At 36.4% G+C, this 27,058-nt stretch overlaps 1 protein-coding gene across 3 annotated transcripts in view; it reads right to left on the minus strand.

The window, feature by feature from the left end:
* Positions 1–26,561, minus strand: part of specc1 (sperm antigen with calponin homology and coiled-coil domains 1) — a 224,598-nt gene extending 198,037 nt beyond the window's left edge. Inside the window, exon 1 of one of the 3 annotated variants that reach the window (XM_051893767.1) lies at positions 26,422–26,561. The gene's annotated coding sequence lies outside the window, so the exon portion shown is untranslated. Of the gene's footprint in view, positions 1–17,693; positions 17,821–26,421 lie in introns of those variants that run through there. The other 2 variants (XM_051893766.1, XM_051893768.1) reach the window with 2 other exon arrangements.
* Between the last annotated feature and the right edge of the window lie 497 nt (positions 26,562–27,058).

Consider the following 27,058-nt stretch of genomic DNA (forward strand, 5'->3'; position numbering starts at 1 on the left):
AACCATTTTCCCATACTTGTGTTGAAAAGAGATGTTTTAAGGGCTTCCTGTAGTTTTCTGTTAAAATAAAAGTTTGATGGTTTAACGTATGAAAATGAACCAAATAAGACAGCCATAAACATTAGTATTTTAATTGTAACGTAATAAAATAAAATTCTTAAATACTTGATTTTTATTTTACAGTGAAATATTACAAAAGTAATAGTTCTTATTTTGTTTTTAATAATAATAATAATAAATATAGCTGCAAGCAGCAATTACGGGGCCAAGCACAAAAACGGCACAATAAGCCAGCCAACATGGCTGTGAGCATCAGACCAACTGCAACAGTGAGCAATTAAAGACCTATTAAGATCATTTTAGGCAAAAGAGCTGAAAAATGATCAAAAATGAGGATTTACTGGTTCATCACTTTCGACCAATAGGTGGCGCTGTGACCAAATTAATGTGGTATGGTCAGAGTGAGGTGACAATGACACTTGCAAAGTTTGGTGTCAATATTTCAAAGCATTGCAGAGATACAGACTCAACAGTGATTTTGGCATCATGCCTCTAATTCGTTGCTGCAGTATAGGAAAAAGGTTATGTCTATCACAAGAAATTCATGAGTTTTTGCCGGCATGGTCTGAAGATGATATGATTCAATTTTGGTGAAAATTGGATCAATGGTCTAGGAGGAGTTTAAAAAAGTGTGATTTTAAAGAAAATCAAAGTAGTGGAGACTTAGTTATGCTGACTATGGCAAAATTGGCATCAATGTTCTCAGCATGATCCACGGAATCTAATAAGACCAGTCTCATTACAATAGGCCACATTTATATAAAGCTATTAGCATTTTTAAAATATTTTGTTATAAAATTTGACCACAAGGAGGCGCTGTCTCAAAACCTATTGTGTACCTTCAGAGCATGATGTCGATGCCACATCCTGAGTTTCGTAATGGTACATCAATGCATTCGTATAATATAGCATTTTTTTTATCATAATACTGTATTGTAGTTAATGTAAATTTCATGTTTTGTTCAATTATAGCGCCACCAAGAGGCACAATCCCACCAATTTTTTTATGTGTCCTCATGGTGACCCCATACATGTGTGTATCAAATTTGGTGCAAATATCTCATTTCGTTTTGGAGTTATAGACATTTACATGTAAGAGATCATAAAAAATGACCCATGGACGACTTTGTTTTGATTTTTTTGCCACTTCCAATCAAAATTTTGACAATTGGGCTTCAACATTTAATTAACCAGCTTATGTTACGTGTTTCCTACGCTGGTTTCGTCTCGATCGGACTAACGGTTTCAAAGATATTCGCAATCGTTTTTTAAGCGCTAAATCACCACGCCGCACAAACCGTAAGTCGAAACCTAGCATGTTTGGTATCGTTGGACTCGGCAAGGATTCAGGAGTCTAAGGATGTGACACCCGTGAAAATTAGCCAACCAGATCAAAAGTTATAAGCATATGAAAAAAATAAATTCTCCACTAGGTGGCGCTGGTCCGAAACTTCTCAGGCTCCTTCAGGGCATTGTCCTGATGACCCATACCGAGTTACGCTAATGCGTTCGTAAAATACAGCATTTTACCCTTACGGTTTAAAAGTTATTAACGTAAACATGAGCGCAAATTTGGACAGCTGGTGGCACTAGAGGGATTGAGTTAGAGACTCCAAATTTGCTATGCACACAGTTCAGACTGTCCTCTAACTGTGTGCCAAATTTCACTACTTTTTACTATACAGTTCTATGGGCAGAAGAAGAAGAAGAAGAAGAAGAAGAAGAAGAAAAAAAAAAAAAAAAAAAAAAGAACGCCAACGGATACAATAGGTGCCTACGCACCTTCGGTGCTTGGCCCCTAATAATTAATAATAATTATATTTTATAGCCATATTGATAATACAATCACAAAAATAAGGTCACATTTTTTCAGCCATACAAACAAGCACATCAAACCTGTTTTTGTAATCCCAATTTTTAATCGGAAATCACAATTTGATTTTTGTTTTCATGAAATCTTACATTCCTAATGCAGAGACGTGTTAGTTGTGCATATCAATGCAATGCAATCAGTAATAAATCATGATTTTTGTCATTACCATGCAGCCCTACTTCAATGTTTTAATGGTGAATTTTTAGTTTATGAAAGGGCTGGACTGGCAGGAAAAGGTCCAGAGCATTTTTTAAGTGCTGTATTGTTTTGGTTTGCTATTGAAAGCACACTGTACAACTGTATCTTTCCATAACCATGTCTAACTAAAATGCTCAATGCACAAACGGTCAGGCAATGAATAATGACACTAACATGCCAATAGCAACATGGTTTTATTTACTCATCCATGTTTTAAATCACTGCTTGAATTCCTTCATCAAAGGAATCCTGTTGTGTCTCTTTTTCATTCAGATGCTGCAAAACTACAGCGTCAAAGAAAAATAAATCAAGGGGAAAATAACCAATCCCAGAGTAAATATCACCCAGCCGCATTCAATGTCTATTAGCCAATGAACAGTGAGGCCAACACCTACATGATGGTATATAATAGCTCCCTTTACAATATTTACAATGCTTACAATGCAGACAGCAGTCTACAACAGAAGACTGAGGCATGTGTAGTAGGGCCAACTATTCATGTCTTTTAAATGACCCAAGACAACAAGGCACCTACACAATGAACAGACAAGGGTCTCTATTTATGTATTACTCTATGACATGACTAGTCTTCTGAAACACATGGAGATTCTGGTTGTGTCCCAATCCATACCTTCTGCCCTAAATCAGATGCAAGAATAAAATGATTCCATCTCAAATTATGGTATTGAAAAAAGTATGTCAAAGGTGCCCAAATGGTATGCTACTGTATATATATTTCTGGAAGGTTTACCATGTGGGTAACTGTGCTTGTCTGAAAAAGTTCTGAAAGTGACTCCAATGATATCGTTCCTCTGAGTCGCTATCGTTAGTTGTGGTGTGGACTGCTATTCTTATAGAATTAGGATGATTATTAAAACTTAGTTATAGTTATCGTCCTTGGTGTCCATCCTATCGAATGGTGTGATTCTCCAGTCTCAGAAAAAACTCTCATAAATGTCACATGAATGTAGTCAGTATGGAATAAATATATCAGATTTTAACATCCCCTCAACCCAGTTTCACTTCACTGCCTGCTGCTAACAAAACCAGAGTGCTTTCCAGACTTACTGCTGATTTGACATAACCAGTTAACCACTAGACCTATTCTGCAAGTCTGGACAACAGCTGTATCCCATATGAACAACTGTGGTTTCAGTCCCGATTTATTTAGACCAACCTTCAACTGAAGGCCTACATTCTAGGGCAATACCTGAGCAGAGACAGCAAAAATTTATCATGAAAACACAATTGTATGACCTGATTTCACACTATTCAAAGTCCAGTAACAACTGTATTCATATGTGCCAAAAATGTGAATTAGTTAGAATTATTTAGAATAGTGGCTGACCTACAGTATATTGATTTGGTTGATGGCTGATGCCAATATCTTAGAGAGCAGGGTGGCGGATGACCGATATAAAGCCAATTATATATATATATATATATATATATATATATAAGAAAGTATTATAGCATATTTGCCATTGTATTACTAATAGAAAAGAAAATGCCATAAAACATCTTTGTATACGTTTACGTTTTTGTTTAACAGCTCTGTATAATCATTTATTAGACAGAACTGTTGAACAGGAACAGAAACAGTAAACTAATGAAGATGTAGAATGAGAGCTTGTATGCATGGTGTTCTATAAACAAAATAAAAGCCCTACTTCTGACACCAACAGCCAAACAGAATATATAGGGCCTTGGGAATATACAGGTTGACTACTAGCCTAGAGCTAATGAATCACAATAGTCAGAAAATAGCTTAATCCCACGTTTTAAAATAAGGTAAAAAAAAAAAAAAAAAAGTCAAAAGCGAATTCAGACAGTAATTTTTAAAACACTTGTTTGTTTAAAACAAATATTTTAGGTGATGACATCTGACATTCAAAGTGCTTTAGTGGTGCCTCTCTAGTCTGTATCATTCATCAATGATTGACCACTGCTCCAGATGCACAAATACAACCTAGTACCTACCAACAGAGGATTATTTGTGTGTGTCCACGTCAGTGAAGTAACATCTGTAGAACACATGGGAACAATAAATGTGCATGCTGGCCCTTAAAGTGCCAACTCATAAGCTTGGAATCGCAAAGCAGGACAGGAAGTTATAATTTTCATCCAATTACTTCTCCCCTGCTGTAAAATAGCTATCCCACAATCCCCTCTAATCTAGCATGGGCTTTTGGACACTCTCCCCAATTAATTATCAGGGACAAAAACACATTGATAAATAATATATAAATAACAGCGATAACTCTTCCTCTTAAGGCAAAAAAAAAAAAAAAAAAAAAAAATACGGTGATATGGAGATTAGAATTGTGTGCTATAAAGATGATGCAAAGCTTCTAATAATAGCCACAACACTTTTACCAAAGCCACCTTTCTCCTTTCTTGTCATATAGCAGTTTATATGCACATACATTCTGCAAAATTGTTTTATTTTAAAGCCACAGGCTCTTAAAACACTGTTATTTTTTCAGTCAGTCAGTCAGTTTATTTATCCCCATAGGGAAAATAAGTTTGCAGCATACTCACACAGACATTTAACAATCACAGTCGGCATATATATAAGCAATAATATATATATATATATAAAAAGACAAGTCTAATTTAAAATAACCAGACCAGCTGATCAACAATTACTGCTAGAAGAATTTTAAAAGTGCTTGGGTGATGAAAGATAATTTGGACCTGTTTTTCATGCATTGGGGAACACAATACCACCAACCAGATGGCAATAGTTCAAAAGCATAGGATAAGGGATGCATCTTATCATTCACAATGACATTAGCTTTATTCAGCACTCTCTCTTTATACTTTCTATACTTAGTGATGTCATTCACAATGGCATTAGCTTCATTCAAGCACTCTCTCTTTATATATGCTCTCTATACTTTTTTCTATTCAAACGCTGAGTTGAGCCTGGGTTGAAATTATTTGCAGCGAAGAATGTGTTCTTTTAAAAGTGGAGGATTTTGTCAGAGTGTTTTCTTCACATTCGAATCACCCAAGCGGTGACGTGCGCTTATAAACACTTTAAAAGGAGAGGGTAAAATCTTGTTGATTCCCTCTAATACATAGTTTATTCCCAACTTTCAATGTTTATTACGGGCTTTCAGTCAGTGTGTTTCTTGTTTGCACTGATGGTTTTGGCCGTAGTGCTATTAGTGGGGTCATTGCCGTGAGAAAAAAAATAGGCGAAATATGGTCAAATTTGTCCTTAAAACCGTTTAATGTTTTTAACTTTTAAAATTAAACTTTTAAAAAGCAATTTCGTTTACCTGCAAGCTGCAAAACTGTTGAGTTGTCATATTTTTCTGCACTTATTCTAACTCACATAGACATGTACACATTGTTTTTACTCTTGCCTATATTTTTGTCCAATCCTGGGTATTCTTGCTCATTAATGAATACTGAACTTTTGATTATTGTCACAGAATGTGGACTCAGACAAGATGATGATGTTTAGAAGAACAGTTTATTAACCACAATGAGCAAACATAGTGAATCAGGTGAATAAACAGCTAAGGTGCAGGCTGGATATACCCGTTGGAGATACACGCTGGGGATTCACACTGGAGAATGAGATACACACTGGAGAACAGGAGAGTAGTCCACTTCGTAGAAATGTACAAACGTATAAACGAGACTAGGGGTGACCCTGAATAGTCGACGATTCGATGCTTTGATAGGAGGAGCCTGATTCGACTACCAATCTCACAGTCGAATCTTCACAGAGGTGTTATGAAACGAGATATGGGGGTGCTCAATATCTGATTTTACATAGACCTACCGGTTTTATCCAAATAAGTTATATACAGCCTATTATGATAATGCTGTAAATAAAAATGTGAAAAGAAAGAAGCTTTTAATAAATATTTTTAATGTGCCTGAAATGAATAAATCCAACCACCCCTGTGACAGATTTAAATTTCACTTCCATGATCCGTGACCGACAGAGGAGCATCTTGGCGGCAGGGATTAAATCTTTAACAATGTCTGGGATAAGAAAATCTAAAGTGTAGAATTGGATACACTTTGAAATGGTAAAAGATGATCCAAAAACGTAAGATGCAAGTTGTGCCAACAGGTCATGTCCTACCACTCAGCAACAACAAACATTGCAGTGCACTTCTGCCGGCCAACGTTAACGAGCTGACTAGCGCGCTATTTGAAAAGACTCAAACGGACACAGGCAGATCGCGTGAAAGACTGGATTTTTTTCTCTCAATCAGGTAGGGTACAAGTGATTTCAAAACATTTCAGCCGGTTCTAATTTGATTTGTGGATGCTGTGAATGTTTAGCTAAAAAGGCTGCCACTCCAGTTTAGCGTTTATTGTCTCTGCAATTAAAAAGACAAAGTTGATGATTCTGGCTATACTTTCGTTATTTTAATAATTTCTTTAATTTCAATTTATTTACTGATCACTCTGGGTTATCTAATTTATTATTACCGTTGCCTGTGTTGTTACTCTAGTAAATCTGTGTGCGATTTTAATATCCAAACCATTTTAGGTTCATTTTAACCCAGCAACATGGTAATTTTAAATATCATGTGAATTGTTGTTCATCACGATTTCAAATCTCTCTGAGTTTGCATGTTTTGATGTCCACATGTTCTTGTTATGGACATTGAATTGATTTTCTGAGGTAAATGTAACGTTACGTGACATTGTTTACAAGCTGTTTCTCTTTCCTTGTTTGAAACACTGATTGGGTGATTAATACATGAGACAGGATACATTTCAGTAAGTTGTACTGTATCTTTAAACATACCTTCTTATTCATGTTTATTTCACGGTGTAGTAGTATAAAGAGATTAAGATGAAGAGATCATTGGTTCACAGCACAGACTAAAAGATTCATTCTTCAGGATTTAAAAACTGATATTGGTTCATCAAAATGAAAATCAAATAAAATTGAGAAACCCATATTGTCAACCAAGCCCTAGCAAATATATTTGTGCTGGAATTTCTCACAATATGAATATATAACTTGCAGGAATGATTATAATTGTGTGTGATACACATGCTGAATTTCAGGCTCAGAAAGCTCAGAATAATGAAGGGACAAAGGTTTATTAATAAAACATTCAGCTGAATATCACAAACAAGGCACAAGACAAAAAGGGGGATAATGGTTTCTTTTGTCATAACTGGACAGTATGCTCAAGGGTAATCACTACCAACATTTCCTTATTATAGTGCCATATAAAACATGACTTATTAACAGAGTATGTTTACTATTCTATGAATGATACATTTAATCCCTAAGAGATAGTGGAGTGAAAATGACAATTATTATCAAAAAGGATGAGAGCATAGAAGGGCTGTCAAATTAAAATTTGAATTTCTAATATTTGTCGAATTTAAAATAAAAATCCACATTCAAATGCAAAAACGGTGCATTTGAATTTTAGGTGTGCATCAGGCAGTGGCACATGAGATGCAATGATGTCGTTGTTGTGTTTTAATGTTTTTGTTAGCCTATCCAGTTTAACCCGCTACATGCAAAACACTGCAGAAATAGAGAAGCTCAATGCGGAGAAGATCTTGGTTACGTCAAAACCACAATCAAGCTGTTCACGCAGAATTTTCTGTGCTGCTTTTTCATTGTTTTATATGAAAAACATGCACTAGATGGACATATTTGACAGTAGCACTCGCGTCTCGCACTTGGAGATATATCTAACTGCAGAACCGCAGAACTACACATCACAGCATTCTGAGGACAGCAACGCCAGGCCAGCAGCGTAAGACCGGACGTTAGGGTGGTGCTGACAATCACGTATCTAGCCCCAACCACTAACCCTACCTTTCACTATAACTATAAGCTGTACCTTAACAAATTCACAACCCCAACCAACCACTAAACCTACCCTTAATGATGCTATAAGCTTCACAACGGTCTAAGATTGCTGGCCTGGTGCTGCTGTCCTCAGACTAGGGCTGGGCGATTTTCCCGATTTTTTCGATTAATTCGAATTTAATGTTTTGCCTCGATTTTATTATTTTTTAAATCGAGAAATCGCGATTTTGAATAAAAATGTTAGCAAGCGTTACAATTAGACATGTTGACAATACAGCAATGGAAACCGCATTAGGAGAAGAAAATGATCCAACCTCATGATGGCGCCGGCGCGTCTGATTAACCGCTCTCATGTGACCCTCTATGAACGTAGAACACATGACTAGTCTTAAGCGGCTGTTCATTCAGAAATGCATTATTGCATTATAAAATTGAGACGCAGGCAGTGGAATGAGGAAAAAAAGGCAAAGTTATTAAACGCGAGTTTACATGTCTTTTTTTTTAACTTGACCGCCGTGCTTTTAGAATGCTGTTTCATGGGTGAGACGCTGCAAAAGACGCGAGACACAAGTGCAACACCTAAACATGTCCACCAAACATAAAAACCATAGGACAAATAGCGCAATGGAATGCAAAAACCTGCAAAGATCTACTACTGTATGTTTGATATTTCATGTTTGCATGATGGTGACAGGCTGAAAGCTGCTGTTGTTTTCTGTTATTACAAAGCATTTGCTGTTAATAATAGCTTATTACTGGTGTTATTTATTGCTATTACTTTTTGGCTAAGAAATATTTAGCATTTTCTTATTTTATATTATTTCTGAGTATACAGGATGTGTTTAAGATAAGTTTGTACAACATTTGCCTTCATATTTCAGGCATATTTTCTGCAAAGATATTTAACAAATTGTTTTACATTTACACCATGTTGATCACTTTATGTGTGGTGCACTTGGAATGGAACTTTTTTTAACCAGATTGTTAATAAAGAGAATGTTACTTAAATCATATTGTAGTTAAGTTTTTAAGTTGACTAGTTAAACAGTAAAAAAGAAAAAAGAAAAATGAAATCGTGAATCGGTCAATCGTTCTGAAAAAAATCGAGATTTTATTTTTGTCGCTCAGCCCTACCTCAGACTGATGTGACGTATGGCTCTGCGGTTCTGCAGTTGGTTATTATTGGCCGCACAAGAGAGCCACGTGTTTAGAAAGCCATGTAAAGTTAAAAGTTCAACTTTATTAAAAAAAAAAAATAGACTATAGACTTTGTGGGGTTTTTTTCTATTCCACTGCATGTCATGTTTTTAAAACACAAAAAAGTACTCTGTGTGATCGGTGCTTGGCTCTTTGTATTAAGCCTGACAGCACGCGAGTACTGAACTAAGTTCTCTTTTATGTCTTATTGCACTTAAAATGTCAAAAAATACACACAAGGTTTAAATAAACAGTCATTTATATCTTAAGTGAATGTAAACAGTTCAGTATATTAGTATCAGTATTCAGTGTAATATAGTGTATCAGTATAATAATAAGATTTTGGTCGTATCGCCCACCTCCACTTTTTTCTTTTTTATTTTGTTACCTTAAAAGGATAAATTATTAAAATAGGGAAATTAGTTTGGCTGTATTGCACAGTGACTTGCAAAATAGTCTCAAAAACCAACATGAAAAAGAAGAGATCATGGATCGTGATCTTGTCTGAGAAAAATAATGAGAATATTTTTTGCCATATCGCCCACCCCTCAGTGCTTGAAGTGGGCCGGTACACGCCGGTACGGAGTACTAGCACTTCTCTAATTTTACCTGCAGCGTATCGCCAGTTTTCCTTGCGTACCGGCACTTCCGACATGTTGCACGTATAGAAGCCCGCCACGCCCTCCCTTCTCCAGTAACTTGTTTTGAACTGAGCACTGGAGTACCGGCACTTTTATTTTTCCACTTCAAGCACTGTCACCCCTAGCTATATATCAAAATGCTCAAGCAATATTCACAGCAGCGTTCATCTTTCTCAGAGATTTGCAGTCCCTATGGAGTGTAGCTTCCTGTATGTGTGGTGTCAAAGCACTGGATGAGTAAACACTCCACAAATTACACTAGGGTTTTTTTTTTTTTTTAAACACTAACCTCATCTGACCTACACACAGACTGAATTCTAAAGGATTCACATGCATATCAATCATTAACATTTTAATGAATGCTGCTTTGTGTTTACAATGTATTGGACACTTAAATCATGCTTAAAATGTATGAAAATACCAAATTAAGATAAAACATATTTGAACATTTTTTGCATGTCAAACGTTAGTGGATCACCTTGCCAATTAATGTGATAGGACACTTGTGTGAACTGACTTAATGCATCCACTAATCATGCAATCAGCTGGTTTAATTTCATTGCAAAAATGGCTAGTTAATTGTGAGAAAAGGTCTAGGGATGTCCAATCCTGCTTCTAGAGTCTTAAAGTCCTGCAGAGTATAGCTTCAACCTGCCTCAACACAGGTGCCTGGAGGGGTCTAGTAATCCTGAAAATCTTGATTAACTTATTTAATTATGATTGTAGTCAAACTCTGCAGGATAGTGGCCCACCAGGAACAGGACTGGAAACGTCTTTTCTAGCATCATTTGCTTGCAGATGGCACTTGGTTTGATATTACGGGTGGGCGATATGAGCTAAAATTCATATCACGATATTTTCCACTGTCCAGACGAAATCGATATTATATCACGATATGAGAAAAAAAAAAGTAGTTAAATTAGTTAAATTGCAGGCAATATATGTATCTTATCTAGGGGTGGGAAATGGAATCTTTAGGCACCTCACGAATCCGATCCAATTCCGATTCTAGAAGTCACGATCCGATTCCAAAAGGATTCTTGATACTTTTTTTCTTATTTATTAATTTGCTTATTAATTATTTTTTTAAATAACATATGGAATTATAAGTAGCTTACTTTGCAAATAATTCAAAGTTAAAAAATACATTAATACAACTGTATGTTAAGAATTTTATATAGGGACATATATAAAGTTTCAAAACAAGCGAGTCACCTAGTAAATAATAAAGAGGAACAACGAAACATTACAAGCAATAAACAAAGAGTGTTTTCAGAACATTTACCTTTCAAGAGCCGTGAGTGATTTTTCACTTTCTCAGCTTTGCAGTTGTTTGATTATTGATGCCATAGCGGGAGGTCTAATAAGCTGCATCCAGACTATGCACAGATCTCTTTTGAAATATAAGAAGTTTCTGTCCTGTATGGTTAATACTTTAAGACATAACTGACTGTGTTTATATCAATTTCACGTCTCATAAAAGCATTTTGAGAAGCAAGTACATTTAAGCACTAGTCGCACACAGCCACATGCGCGAGCGCGCTTCACAAAGCGAACGTGAGAATTTGAAATCGAAAGCAGCCTTCTGTCAGTGAATTTCATATTTTAATATATAAGCCCACAGCATTCCAAACAACATAAATGATGCCTTCGTGGAGCATTAGTAAGGAAAATAGGCCTACCGGCGGGCGAGACCACAAACTGCAAGCATAACATCAAGCAAAGTGCGCGTTTCTCACAGCTCTCTCATACCCTGTGCACGCAATGAATCCCGCGAATGTAATTTGCTTCAGCTTTTCCAAACTTTCCGAGCTTCATGCTCAACTTCAGTAGGAATTAATTGAAAATGCTCGCTCTGATCCGCGCCAGTGGACACGCACCAAGCACACGCAGCGTCATCACGCATCGGTTAAAAACTAAGCTCATAATCAATCCAGAATCGTTGCATCTATGCATCAATTTTTTTTTCTCCCACCCCTATTGTCTATATGCACGCTTATTTGTTGCTGTTGTGTTTTTGAGTAGGTGGTTTGTGCTCTATTAATTTGGACTGTTTCAATGCTCTCTTTGTTTGATTACTAATGCCTATGTAGTGAGGCGTTGGACACGGTAGAGGACAAAAAGTTAAACGTTCAGCCTCGATTCTGTATCATCATTACTAGAGATCGACCGATATGGGTTTTTCTATAACCGATGCCGATGCCGATGTTTAGAGGTCAGGGTCAGCCGATGGCCGATATGTGCTGCAGATTTTTAGGGCCGATATCTTGAAGTTTTCCCCTTCATTTGCATGCTAAAATGTCACACTAATAATAAGTGGATGCACAACATTTCTAAACTTAACATCATTCATTGAACACTGACTTGATTTACATAAAAGTTTTATCAAGTTTTTATCATTTATCAAGCTGAATTTTTCAAGTTTGTTGGAACATAAATGTAAACTTAAATATACATTTAAATAAAATAAATACAACTTTATAAATAAAAATCAATTAAAAACTTTGTCATGTTGCACAGCTTTGTATGCAAGGACAGTGCTAAACTCTTAGTGATTTCTGACATTCTTGACGGTTAACGTTAGACAGGTTTAATGAGGGTAATAACTGTGCAATGTAATATATATAGTCATTGGTCGGAAAACACATCACTTTATTAGGCTGATGTCCATTTTTATTCGCATTACACAGTTGATGGAAACACACGCAGATGCGCATATTCTTGAGCTGAATTTTCATTAAATGCAAAGTTGGATGGAAACCCGGCTATTGTCTGCATCAACCAAGAAGGGGAGCCAATGGATATCACACAAGAAGCAACGTGCAAACTTTGCAGAAAAGTTATGCCAGTAAAAGCTTAACCTCGGTCAGTATTCAAAGTGAAAGTAAAAGTGACGGAGCTGCCTGACGCTGCATTAACGGAGCATTTTCTCTCAGAGACGAATTTCAACATAATATGCTGATAACGGTATATAACTGTCTTAATTTATTCCATTATTTCTCTTGTGGCCCGTACATATAGAGAAACAAATGAGAAGATTAGTATTTCGTGTTAAACAGCTTGTTTTTTTGTTTTTTTTAAGTTGGTGCTTGAAGTAGCCTAAAGCTGCTTTTAATTTTCATTTATTACTGCAGTGTTAGGAAATATTATAGACTGTTAATAATTTTAATTATGGGTCTAATTCATTGTATAATAGACCTAAAAAATGTTTAAAACATTTTCAAAGAGGAGCTGATAGCCTAATCTTTTATTATCCTCACAGCACGTCAGTTATGCAGTGATGCGCAGTGAAATTATTGCGTGGCAAATTTATTATAATATTAATTTAATCATAAAAGTAGCTTACCTAATAGTAATAATAGACTAGAAGAATGTAACAGGCTTACATTAATTGGAAATGCCAAATCCTCTTAATATTGCCAATATTTGTCGGAGTAACGTAGCCCTCAATCACGCTGCCGCCTTCTCCACCCCAAGCAAAGTGAAATTCTCCGACTCCGATAAAGGAAAAAATAAAACAGAACTTACAACATTGGGGCTAATATGTTAGCAAGCAAGTTGCTGGTAGTTTTGGACTACAGTCCTTAAAGTTAACTACAAGTAAGCGAACCTTCAACCAGCTGTAGCATTATGCCAGTTCCCGACGGTTCTATGCTATCCGTTGTTTCTTTCACTAAGTGAAGCAACGCTTCATAGTTTACTAGTAATATATAGTAAATATATGGCCATAGGATTTTGAAATATCAGAATTTAAGCCTTAGGCTACCTTTATCTCCCAGGACTGTTGTTGAATCTTCCAAAAGTTTCAATTCACATGCGGCAGCAGCACATTCCACCGCACCAATAACACAGGGCTGCCCGCGGACGTGCCTGGCTTTAAAATCAGCACTACTAAACACGGATATCGGCTGATACCGATACATTAAAAAAAGACAAATATCGGCCCGAAATATCGGTCGACCTCTAATCATTACTAGTATTAAAAGCTGTAAAGAGTACAAAATTAAACAAAACAATACAAATGCAAAATTAGAATTTATGAATATTTAACGGTATCCACGGTATATCATCGCAGTACAAAACGCAGATGAAATTCATACTGTGAGACCTAAATGTCCAAATACCTCTTGTATCACATGCCCTATTTGTTGATTCACTGCATGTTACTGCATGCTAGGGCTGGACGATTAATTGAAAAGTAATTGAAACCGAAATTCAGAACCTCTAACCAAGGTAATTTTCCCATGTTGTTTATTTAGAGTTTTGTGTGTTGAACATCATAGAAATCAATGTTACTATCCCGTAGTTTTGAATGAGGAGAAAACTAGTTAATTTTAAACCTTTTTGCCCTATTTTCAACTTCCGGGTTTAAATTATTCTTTGTGTCAACGTCACAGGATGTGACGTTTTCTCATCCTATAGTACGGTGATGACTCATCAGCAAAGCCACTGGAAGGCAAGCCTGCAACCTTTAGCCAAAAAAGCGTAAGGGCTAATGCTAACGCTCCGCCTCTGGCAGTACGCAGGGAAGGAGACCAGAGGCTGTTTTTTGAAAGGATGTCAATGGATGAGAGGCTTCACTATGCTGATTTAACAGCTTTTGTGGGGAAATAGCTAATCATTTAATTAATCGACAGCCTGTTTGCTCATCTTCGGCATGTTGTACACTAAACAATACTTTCGTTGGGAACTATATGTAGATTTTAGCTGATAAAAATGTATTTTTTTAAGAGAAGGCAGACTAGGGAATGTTGCGACTGATGTCACTGCCATTACACGATAGGCTGAGAGGTGCCGCACATGATTAAGTTAGCCGTTACGCTTTCTCCAATGGTAAGAGATACAGACCCTCTCATCTCCCTATAATATACAATCTCTGTCATCAGTGTCTCGTGCCCTTATCCTATGAGAAGACATGTTGCTTAATTCATGACAGCATGCGCTGATTTCCTCTATGGGGTGAAACGGTTCTCGGTAAAAAAAAAAAAAAAAAAAAAGGAACCGTGCCGTTCTGCACACTCGGTTCAGCACGCACTTGCACCGCGGTTCATCTCATATCTGACGACGCATACACATCTATAATATGGTTTGTAGAAAATAAATAAAACAGACAGACAGAGTTAGGCTAATGTATGTTTCTGTCGATGGATACGCATTCTGGCTTCCCCTAAACTTTGTTCAATGCGAGTGCCGTATGCTCCTTCTGACCAGTCATTTACGCCGTCATCACCCGGGTGTTGATAGAACCTGAACAGCACAAGTTGCTGAGACCTGAACAGCACATGTTGCTATCTGCATTTAAACTAAACTCATTTAAGCCTTGCCAATTTTAACATTCAAGTGCAAGGCGTGAAAGAGACTTTACGTGCGCACTGTGAGAAGATTTGCGCACTCATCCGAAGCGCACATGTGGAAGCGTTGAGGTCTCTTTCAAATCTTGTGCTTGAACGGACAAATTCACACAAAATTATGTCAACATGCCCGTCTTGGCGAGTATCCTAGCAAGCATAGTCGGTTATGTCTTAAGTGAACTTATACACTCGAGAAAGAACGCATGTGTTCAGTATCAGTGTACTGATCCGTGTATTGTGTCTTAAAGAGACAGCAGCCCTTGCATTCCTGCTGTCTGTGTGTTTTTAATGTTAATCAAACAACAAAAGACAAGGAAATCACTCATTGCTCATGACTGAATAGTAACTTAATAATTAATAATGATTGATCTTTATTTAATTTATACAGTGAAGATTACATGCAATGTTTTACATTTTATTAGCTACCTTATTCAATTTCTGTACCTGAAAACTGGATAGCCTGCATGAAAAACCTGAAAAGCTGTATTTATTTGTGCCATTTGATTATTTGTTCTTATTTTCTTTATTTTTATTTGACAGTAGTAATTTTTTACCTGAACACAGCAAAAACCAAACCGTACCGAAACCGTGAGCCTAAAATGGTGCTACAAACCGAACCGTGAGTAATCTGAACCGTTGCACCCCTAATTTCCTCTGACAGGTGCTTCAAACAGTGAGATCGCATACAATAAGCGAGATGCATTAATGGATCAGTGTTTGTTTTTGCTCATATTCTGTTATCTTTTCTCTTTTTGTTTTTGTTCTGCCTATTGGCTTCCTGTTATGTTATCTCACCTTTCACTATTTTAATAAAAAACAAAAACAAAAAAAAAACAAGTGTTTGTTTTTGCTTCGCATAAGTTCGAATCAAACAGTGAGATCGCATTCAGTAAGTGAGAGATGCATTAATGGATCAAAAACGAGAGTTTGTTTTTGCTTTGTAAGAGTTTCTGCGTTGCACAAGTTCTCTTCAATATCTGTGTCTATGACAAAAAAACGATTCATCCATACTGTGAGTGTCACTGGTCTTTACAGCTCTTTAACTGATCAAACGGCTCATAAAAACGCCGCAAAACAAGTCCCAAAAGTTATCAAAGATGCAACAGCGTGTTCATATATGTAGTCGATGCAGAGAACAAAATACAAATGGCTGTGCATTTATTTGTGCATTAAATTATAGCAAAAACCATGTGTATATTGTGTTGCATGTAATGGTAATTTGCAGCGTGCATTTGTGGGAAGCTTTGATGCTTTTAATGAGAGCAAAATAAAACTGACAACACAGTTTGATTCAGACTTCTGATTCAGACAGTCTCCCCTCTTCCCCCTCCACTCCGCAGCTTAACCATTCCCACTTCTGTAGCATTTTTTAAAACTGTGGTGAGAACTGACTGCTGCTGAAACAGGGGGTTTCATGACCCTTTAAAAACATACTACCACAGGTGCAGTCACGTGACTCCACCCCGTCCAGGAACCATCAATAAAATAACTGCTGAAAGTGAGCTGTTATGTCAGAGCACTCTTTCATTAGAAAAAAAAAAAATCCCACCTTTAATAGCTAAGCAAATTTACAGTACACATCTTGTCAGTAAACTATGAGGGCAAGAAAAAAAAGAAGCAAAAAAACAAACAAAAACAAAATAATCATTCATTAATTGTAATCGAGGTAAAATGTTCAATTAATCAAGATTTTGATTTTAGGTCATATCGTCCAGCCCTACTGCATGCGTTTTACATTATTTCTAGAAGACTACAACAATACAATACAAACTTTGGCTCCTAAGAGCTGAATCTTCCTGAATGACAACCATCACAGAACATAAAAAGAGGACAGACTATTATGGATGTACAATGTTTTTTAGAGGGTGTTATTCAAACAATTACTTCACTTTGGGCACACAAATGACACACACAATGACACAAGTAACAAATAAGCCTGTACTAACTCATCAAAAATGAAAACTGGCCAAACACAGCTATCCTAGATTGTTATTGTAGGGTAATGTCCTTTCTGCCTAGAATGTAAACCACTCCATATAGCTCATATAGTCTTTCCTACTATTGATATTTCTCATTTCTGCTTACCTAAGTTGTAACACTTAAAATTCTGAAACTTAGAATTCTAATTTACCAAATTATAATGCATTAAACACAAAAGCAGCAATAATATAAAATTGTATGCTGAGTTTAAAACCCTTGCTTTCCTCAAGGGTCAAGAAACGTCAAAATTCAAGACTGGCTGTATGAAATTAGCTGTGGCATTTCACTATCTGATGTAGCGACAAAATTCCACGCAGTTACCCAGGCTGACTGAGATTTACACAGCAAGTATGCAGTCCATTTCCTGTCGTCTGAACGCAGACCTGCCAAATGTACTTCGACTGCACTTTCAAATATTCGGCTTCAGAACACATCTGTCTGTTCTTCAAAAATCTACACTTAAGTTTCTTTAAGTCAAAATGCAACAGGCTTCATTGAACTACAATACAGTCTGTCATTATCCTAATCACCATCATCAAACATGTTCACAAAACAAATTCATTAATAGGGTCAGTTACCTTTTATCCCAAACTCCTCTGTAGTGTGGAAGGATAATTATTTCCTAAAAGCAGAACAAGGAACAACCTACAGAATGAATGAGCAGCGTTAGACTGAAAACACACCTCCATCTGCCAACTCACAGAAAACAGAAGAGGCTGGTGCAACAATCATTCTCAGTAGCAGCCAAAGGGTGTGTACTTGAAAAAATGCAAACCATCTACAGCAAAGTATCAGTGACAACATCAGTGGTGTTTATGTCAGGATCACCATGTGGGAAGTGTAGTCTAATGAAATGTTTGAGACTGAGAGTGAAAAATCATAGATGGAAAGAGATTCAGATACCGTACCTTTGGATGAACTTTTAGGGTTTCACACATACAGTGTCCAACCAGATACAAAGGTATATTGGAACATGTCCTATCGCCCTGCTGTCTTTATGTCTGCCATTAGAGTCACAGCCCTTAGTCCTCCTGGGTACTGCTAAACTAATCCACCCACAAACCAAACAGCAGCCACAGAACAAGAGAGAAGGGGAAAATATGATCAGAGGAGGAGGACTGAATGACTGCCTGTAAACAGGTCATGAATAAAGTGAGTCTCTTGCTCCAAAGTCAAAACAGGCTTCCCTGGTTTTCAGAGAAGTCCAACACTATGTTCTAACCAGGTGTGACACTGACGAAGATTCCAGTGACAAGCAATTCATGTAACAATGAACATGACAATGGGGTGTGACGTGGCGCGATCACAAAACACAGCGAATCAGATCAGTTCACCCTGTTTGTGTGTTCTCTTGCACTAACAATGCACTAGGATAGCCACACAAAATTATTATTATTTTTTTTTTTTTAATTTATATTGCCTTACACAGCAAAGAATATATATTGAGTCAGTATTCTCTTCAGACCTGGCAGACTAATCTATTGTTGATTTGTCTGAATTCATGTGACACATCGCATGCAGTTTCCCTGACAACTAAACATGTCTGATGTTGCCAGGTCACATAATCAGTGATAGATAATGCTAGGGGTAGGATGATTTTCTATCATGATCAATCTTGAAGACATTCACAATCTACTTTTTTTATGTCCTCGTAATAATGTTAAAATACAGCAACAGCCTACTAGATGGCTGGCAAAATTATATCATGTGTCCCTATTATGTCTTTCGTGCATGGTGACGCATTTGAAAAACAATTCAACAACAGTATAGGGCTGTGCGATGAATCAAATTTTAGTTTCCGTTTCGATTTTGACTTCAAACAATTGTTAAAACTTGTTAAAATATTTTTGTTAAAATATTTTTTATTTTAAAAATTATCACAAGATAAAATGATCACTGTGATGCATGCTGTTCCTTTCCTTTAAATGCGGTGTGGTTTCACCCCTCCTTAAAAGCCTAAACCTAAAGTCCAAATCAGTCAAATCATGTAACATGACTGTCGTAAAACGCAGTCTACTGTGGGACATGCTTTATTTTAAAACGTCCGTCTGTCGGAAGCTAATTATTTTAGTTTTAAAAATATCCAAGTTTTAAATATGGATATTTTTCTTACACAAATGCTTTGCTTTGCTTCAGATGGCCTTTTATGATGGATGGTTGCATTTTTTTGGGCTTCAAAATCTCATTCTCTATTCACTGCTATTATAAAGCTTAGAGGAGACCAATATAATCATAACTCTGATTATATTGGTCTGAAAGAAGAAAGTCATATAGAATGGGGTGAGGGTGAATAAATCATGGGGTAATTTTCTTTTTTTGGTGAACTAGCCCTTTAAGTGAATAATCAGTTGGGAAAGAAAACGGATGCGTGTCATTATATTAGATCTATGCATTCTGTCTTAAAGCCTAATACAAGAATCAATGTATATTTAATTCATACAGTAAAGACTATGCAGTGTTTTAAAGTTTAACTCAGGGTTTAATGACTATTTTGACAACCGACTGTTTAATGCAATACTGTGCTTTGGATTGTGCAAATATAAGTCCATAGGCTTGTTCCAGTCTGGATATTCTCAATTGTACATCTCAAAATTGCGAAGATCACGATTCAGAAGATCGCCCACCCCTAGATAATGCATAGTGTATGTAGATGCAAATAACTAGTACATTACACATTGTCACCAAATGAAGATGAAGACAGACAAAGGCAGATTCAAAATATATACAAAGTTTAATCCAAAAGCAGGCAAAAAGGTGTAACAGTGTGCCCAACAAACACATTCAACAACAGACAACTGAAGGGTGAAACAGAGCAACTTAAATACAAAGTGATAATGAGATGATAACAAACAGGTGTGATGATTAGATGAGTGTCTATGTCAACTGATGACTGCCAGGAAACTAAGACAAAGAACACACATGTGACACATAAGACACATGTGACTGATGAAAACAAACTGAAAGTCCATGAATACAAAAACTAAGAACAAACAAAACTGAGTAATTTGAAACATGTAAGTAGTAGCCTAATGTTAGCCACTCGCTCTAACTTTAATGTTAACCTAGATAAATGAGTGCTATTATTAGGCGCATATCCAAGTGTCCGTGCAGAGTGTGGAAGTTAAAATTAATACAGCGCTTACTGCATGACATGTTTATCTTAACATGCCTTTCTCTCTATAGACACATCCACTATACTGCAGAGATGAGAGTCAGCATCGTTAACTTCATCTTTGCCGCCAACATTGACTCAGAAAGCTTTAAATTATTAAAATGTCCAGACAGTCTCCACTCTGTTTTTTCCCGATACATTTATAATCATTACTTTTGCCAGCGCACTGAGGCAAGCTTTATGCATGCATTCAAGAGAACAAAATCGTAACCTCCTGGGAAATTGGTGCAAAAAATCTGTAATAAAAATGGAAGTTGCTGCAATTGGGGAAGCCACTGTGGCTCCATTTTCCTGCATCATAAATGACTTAGGTCTTAGTGTGCAGATGAAACACAAACGCTGTTATGGTATCTTGCATTCAGATGCCTGGTGTTTGGGAAAGCAATCATGTGAGACATTTCAGGGAGGGAATTAAACCAAATCAGGGCTCGACAATAAGGACTGCCCGATGGCCCGGGGCCAGTGTGAACGACGCTCGGGACAGTAGACGGAACTGTCACTTGCCCGATCGGGCCAGTGCTGTAGGGTGTGCGATATATATCGTCTATGATATTGTAATTGTTGATTTAACGATATGAAATTATCGAGTGTGTCCCTCACTTTACAAAAACAAACAAAAAGACACCCATTGAGTGCACGCATACACTACGTGACGTAGTCCAGTAGTGCGCGTATTTAGAGTGCACGCTTTCACTGCGTGATTTAGTCTACTGAAATGCCTTTAGAATGCCCCAGAATTCAAGATAAGGGGCAAAAATGACCCTGTATATCTTTCATATTATATCATTTAATATAGTTAACTAATATTAAACAAAGAGCGCCTTTGATCTCTAAATATCGGCACGATTACAAATGTGATATTGATTTTATACAGCGTACAGTTTAATGAACAATAACTTAATAAGTGACTTACATTTTAGACACCAAATCGCCTGTTTCGCTCTATTTCACCCACGAAAATAGTTCCAAACAAAGTCCACACAGAATTGTTTTGCGTCTCTGAGCAACACTTCCTGAATGAATCAGCCGTTTGAATGAATCAGTTGAATCGCAATGATTCACTCATTAACAGTGATTCGCTGCCACCTACTGGCAGGTTTAATTTCACGTTTAATATGTCTGTTCATTTTTCTAAATAATTTCGAGTAACAGTATTTAACGTTTTACATTTCCAACATTTCAAAACATCATTTATGCATCTGTAACTGCTGTTGACTGATTAACTTTAATAAAGTTTAATCTATAGTTATATAGTTAGTTATACATTTGATTACAATTTCTGTACCTGAAAATCTCCTGTTTAAACCTACATGAAAAACATGAAAAGCGCCATTTATTTCATTTATGTTTGTTCTGTTGTATTTATTTTTGCTATTACTCATAATTTGATTATTTGTTACTATTTTATTACTTACTGTTTATTTGTCTAACAATATTTAAAATTTAAGTGAGTTAATCTAGTAGTTTATGTTATCATAACCCTATTTATTAATTAAGGTTACATGTATCAAAAACAACAAAAAACAATAACTAGGCTTATTTTATAGGCTCATTTTCTTTTCTTTTTTCTTTTTTAATTTTTTGTTGTGGGGCAAGTGAAAATTTTGGCGGGGCAAGTAAAAATTTGGGCCAGTAGAAAAAATCCTTAGCGTTGAGCCCTGCAAATCATTTTGATGGCAGTCTTGGCAGTCTTTGTCTCAGGCATTTCAAAATGATTAAACCAAATTTTGAGGTTGTGTGCAATGAAATTGGTAAGTCCAGTTATCCAATCACATACATTGTTGAGGCAAATTCACGTGAGTTTTTTGTTGCGCATTGAGGGATTTATTCAGTAAATTTGTTTCCGACATAGTTTATGCGTAAGTCTTCTTATTGTATAAAAAATGTGTTGTATATTCCTCAATTGAGCGCATTTCTATCAAACATCTTTTATGCGATATCCCAAAATGCGCATGAAAATAGGTGGATGGAAATGAAACATAGCTAGTGCTCTTTCAGTGAAGTCTGTGATGTGTGACTTCAGAATGACCTTTTATGCAAAATGGAAATACTTCTGCAAATTTAAAATATTTACAGATAAGGCAGCCTGGTCTTATTGTTAGTACGTAAGTATTAATACGTAACTTTCAAAAACACAAAACGTACATATTTGTACATTTGGATAGGTGCTGAAACATACAATATGGATGTATAGGCAGCATTTAAACGTAGCATTATTACGTTTTACAGCGAAAAAACTTAAAATATTTATAAACCTTTCATAAAGATATGTATAATTTCCCTTTTATCATTTTATAGATAAATGTAAGATCCTTAAGCCCCACCCCAAACCTAAACATACCCATTTTACACAGAATATTAAAAGAATAAAACATAATGGACAGAAATGTGTAGGAAAATGACAATTTTAGTAACAATATAGCATTAAAATTATATTTTGAGCCGTTAATCCTACACCTATCCCTAAATTTACCCATAACCATTTCTTAGAACTACATACTGTTATAAATAAAAGAATAACAGACAAACAAGCGTAATCACAATAATTTATTTATTGCAAAAATGTCAAAAGTGGTACCAAAAGTAGTTCAAATGATGATGAGCTGCAGTCACAGTCCTCTCTGGCGGTAAAAGTTTTTTTATGGGGTACAGAGCAAAATTTAAGTTATTAATCCATGAAAATATGAATACGGCTTCTCTCCTTGAAGGCAGGTTTTAAAGCGGAGTCTTGTTTAACATTAATCATCTGAAATGAGTTTGCAGCACCAGTCACGAACAGAAATGTTATTTCATATGAAAAAGATGAGTAAACCACATTTAATAAATGCAACGAAACTAGGGCTGGGCGATATGGCTGAAAACTGTATCACGATATCAGTGTTTCATATCGGTCGATATCGATAATTATTGATATTTTTTATGACCCATTTAAAATAAGGACCAGGAGAAAAATATATTACATTTAAACATTTTTATTTTAAACTTAACCTTCCTCTGATCATAATCCCCTCCAGTTATTAAGACAGAAATGTCAACAACCATGGAAAACTCAAATAATTAAAATGTTGTAGCTGCAACACCGCACAGATGTTGTTGGTTGAATACGGCTGTGCTCCAAAGGGTGAGCGCGGCTAAGGTGGTACATCAAGTTCGTGGTATTACCAGTCTTAGCGGGGACGACGGTCTTGCATAATTTGCAGACGACACTGGTCTGACTACGGTCAGACTTATAATATCCAAAAAACTATCCACCATACTGGCGAGCTGACTTTTCCTCTTTTATTTACAATTTCCTCGCTCGCTGCAGCACTCATTTTCTGCTTATCAGTCGCCGGTTACTGAAGAGGAATCCAGCAGACCAGCACGAGACAACGATATGGCGCAACCAAAAGTGATATTGTTACATGATTGGCTGTTAGCGTGTCACTCCCTACGTTGCTAGGTTACCAGAAAGCGAGAGCCTTTGTTAATGCAACCAAACTTGCTTCGCAACCTCTGTTTTCTTCCGACGAAGAATAAAAAAAACGAACGTTTTATCGAACACATTTTTTATTGATATCGATCACGTGTCTATCGCGATACATATCGTTATCGTTTTATCGCCCAGCCCTAAACGAAACCATCAGCCATCACGTCACTTTAGTGAATAACCCATTTCTAAAATAACACATTTCAAAATAATCGTTAGTTGTAGCCCTACTTAAGTCACCACTCTTTTCAGGCTTAGAACTGACATTGTACAGACATGCTGCTGAGCATCCCTGTTACTAAAATAACTCCACTGAATCAGTTCTCTTCTAATAGTCTCATTGATTAGACCAGAGCTGTGACATAGTGTGGTGTTGCGGTGGGATGTATGATGCTGAGCTGCTGTGTAAGCAACATCCCTAATGTAATGTAATTAGACTTTATTTTACACACTCACATTCAAGCAACCACACAGGCAACATAAGAACTAATGGTTCATTTATAACTTTATATAGCAGAACCAAATAATATATTCAGATCTTCTCATTTATATTTACCCAACAAGTGCCTAAATGTTTTTTAATTCCCTATTATGCTACTGTAGTCAAATTCAGTGACTACCGATCAATTCTTAGAATGTGATTATCAGCCGATACTGATCTGCGGCCGATCGATCGGAGCATTCTTATTTTCCAGAGGCCAAAGACTATGTATAGTGACTTCATTTCATCTGTAAATGTGTGCTTTTGTTAGAGCAATGAGGATGATATGATATGATGATATGATATGTCAATGCTTTTCTAAATTATCAATAGATTTTGATATACTTTAACTATCAGTCAAGGTCTATATGACTATTCAAAACACCTGCTGGTATGACCTCACCAAACCCTTCACTCACAAAAACACTCTAGTACACATTATAAAAAAGCAAAAGACATTTAACCTTATCATTTGAGACAGTAGGGTTTTTTTCTGATCAAACTGCTGCAGTGTAGACTCAGAGATGCAGAGAACTCTATTTAGGGCAGTGTGTTCTAGAGAGCTTAGCTGTCTATGCCAGAGACACACTTGCTATTTCCTTCGATGGTTTACCCAGAAAAAAAACTTGAGGCTGTAATTACCTACAAATAGCTAGACACTGGGTGATTTAGGGAAGTTTTACTTAGGCTGTTTTTAGCTTTATTTTGGTTGGTCAAAGGAGAAGTATGAAAGTTTTCGAATGAAATATGACTTGTTTTTCATTGGGGGGTTTTTCTATCACGGTGTAATCACTGACTGGGAGGACTGACTATGCCCAGGACTGATCTGTCGAGGGCATCTGTAGTTCAGTTTAATTCTAAGGTTGTACACAAAGCTGTAGTTATGAAAGCTGATTCACTCTGGTCTCATAAAAAAGTGATGGCCTTTATATTGTTACGGCTACATTTTGTTTAACATTTTACATTATAAGTTCTGATATGCTAGAAAAAAATGGTTGTGCTACAAATGGGTAAAAGATCCTTTTAGTTCATAAGTTTGCATTATACGTTCCAACCATAAAGGAACAACACAAAACTAATTAATAGGGCTAGAAAATAAAATAACCAACATTATTAGGCCTAAGTTACGCCATCAAGATGCACATGTGACAGCATGATGAACTAGGTGCTTTACAATTCCATAATGATTCCTTTCAGTCTCCTTAATGTTTTCAAACAAGAAGTAAAAAGCAGCTTTGTGGTCATATCATAATGCGTGTGTGTGAGCACTTAATAAGCCTTTGAGGATCTATTAAAATTCAGACAGCAACTTCTCACAGACGCCCATAGTAAAAACAAGAACTTTTGCTATCGCTGCACAATACTCTAACCAAGAACAAATGGTGAGAAGACTAGAGGTGCTTTAAAACACAACTAACTGTTGTAAATCCTATAAATATTCTAAACCTAAATTCGATAGTTCCCATTTCCGACCATTTGAACGGGCGGAAATATTTGTTCCTGACATTACCCACATCGGAAAACATCGACAAACTATACATATATAAATATCAAGTATACCACAAAAAGTGTTTTGCTTAAAAAGTTTGTTAACAGTTAACGCGAGACTCTTCGAAATCCCGAAAATTACTGACACACACTAGATACGATAGATAGATAGATAGATAGATAGATAGATAGACAGACAGACAATTCAGTTCCCTTCATAAACATGTAGAATCTTAAACATACGCTTTCAAATAAATTAAATATGACATCTAAATCCTGTCAATGCATCTCCGCAGTGACTGGAGTCTTATGTCTTTAGTTCACACAGCTCTCATGACAGAACAACTGCAGTATCTCACCGCTGACTGTATCGCTATCCAGAGAAGTCATCAAGCGGAAATAATATAAAATAAAAGCAATATATGTTCGCTTTGAATCGCTATCCTTATCACACTAAAGGGCAGGTGAGAAAGCACATCAGCTAGACAGCGGTCACCGTTAAAACAGCAGCTCATTCACTCACGCGCGCAACACGAAAACAACATCCGTTGATAAAAGTGCGGGTAAGTACAGTGTTTTTCCCAATGACGACTATAAATAATTTCTTGAAGTGATAAAATGAATTAAGCAGAAGCACTGCAATGACAATATAATCTCCGAGACAACAAAAACAAGAATAAATATTCATCTACTCACCTGTTCCCTGACGCCGAGAAGCACCGCTGGCCGCTGCTACCAACTGAAGATGCTTGAGCGCCAAAACCAACGTCTCCGCCAGGTGGAGCGCGCGACATTTTGGTGCAGTGAACGAGGGGCACGCTGGGTATTGTAGTTGGCGTAGTTGGATTATTTACAAGCATATATATATTTAAGCTGCTTGAGAGAGTCAGAAACAATTGACACATATTTGTTTATTCAAGATATAGGGAAATAATAATATTGTAAATATATGTAGTGTATAATATGCAATATATATATATATATATATATATATATATATATATATATATAATAGATAAAAATAATAATGTCTTTAGTAATCTATATAGACGTAAAATAAAATCATTTTAGGATTTAAAATACAAAAAAGTCGCATTATCGTTATATAAAACATGCTCAATGTCACAGGACAGTCGTGATAGGTTGACTGCTGTGCCAATGCAAAGGTCACCTCCCTTTCTGTCGAATCTGCAGAACCAATTATTATTATAATGGAAAATTACTATATAAATGTTGCGTGGGAAACACACACATATTATATAATATTATGAGTATTTACGGGACTTTAAAACTAACCAAGCTGTGTGATTTATGTTATTTGGTCGTTTTTTGT

This window comes from Ctenopharyngodon idella, chromosome 5 (assembly GCF_019924925.1).
Source record: "Ctenopharyngodon idella isolate HZGC_01 chromosome 5, HZGC01, whole genome shotgun sequence".
NCBI lineage: Eukaryota > Metazoa > Chordata > Actinopteri > Cypriniformes > Xenocyprididae > Ctenopharyngodon > Ctenopharyngodon idella.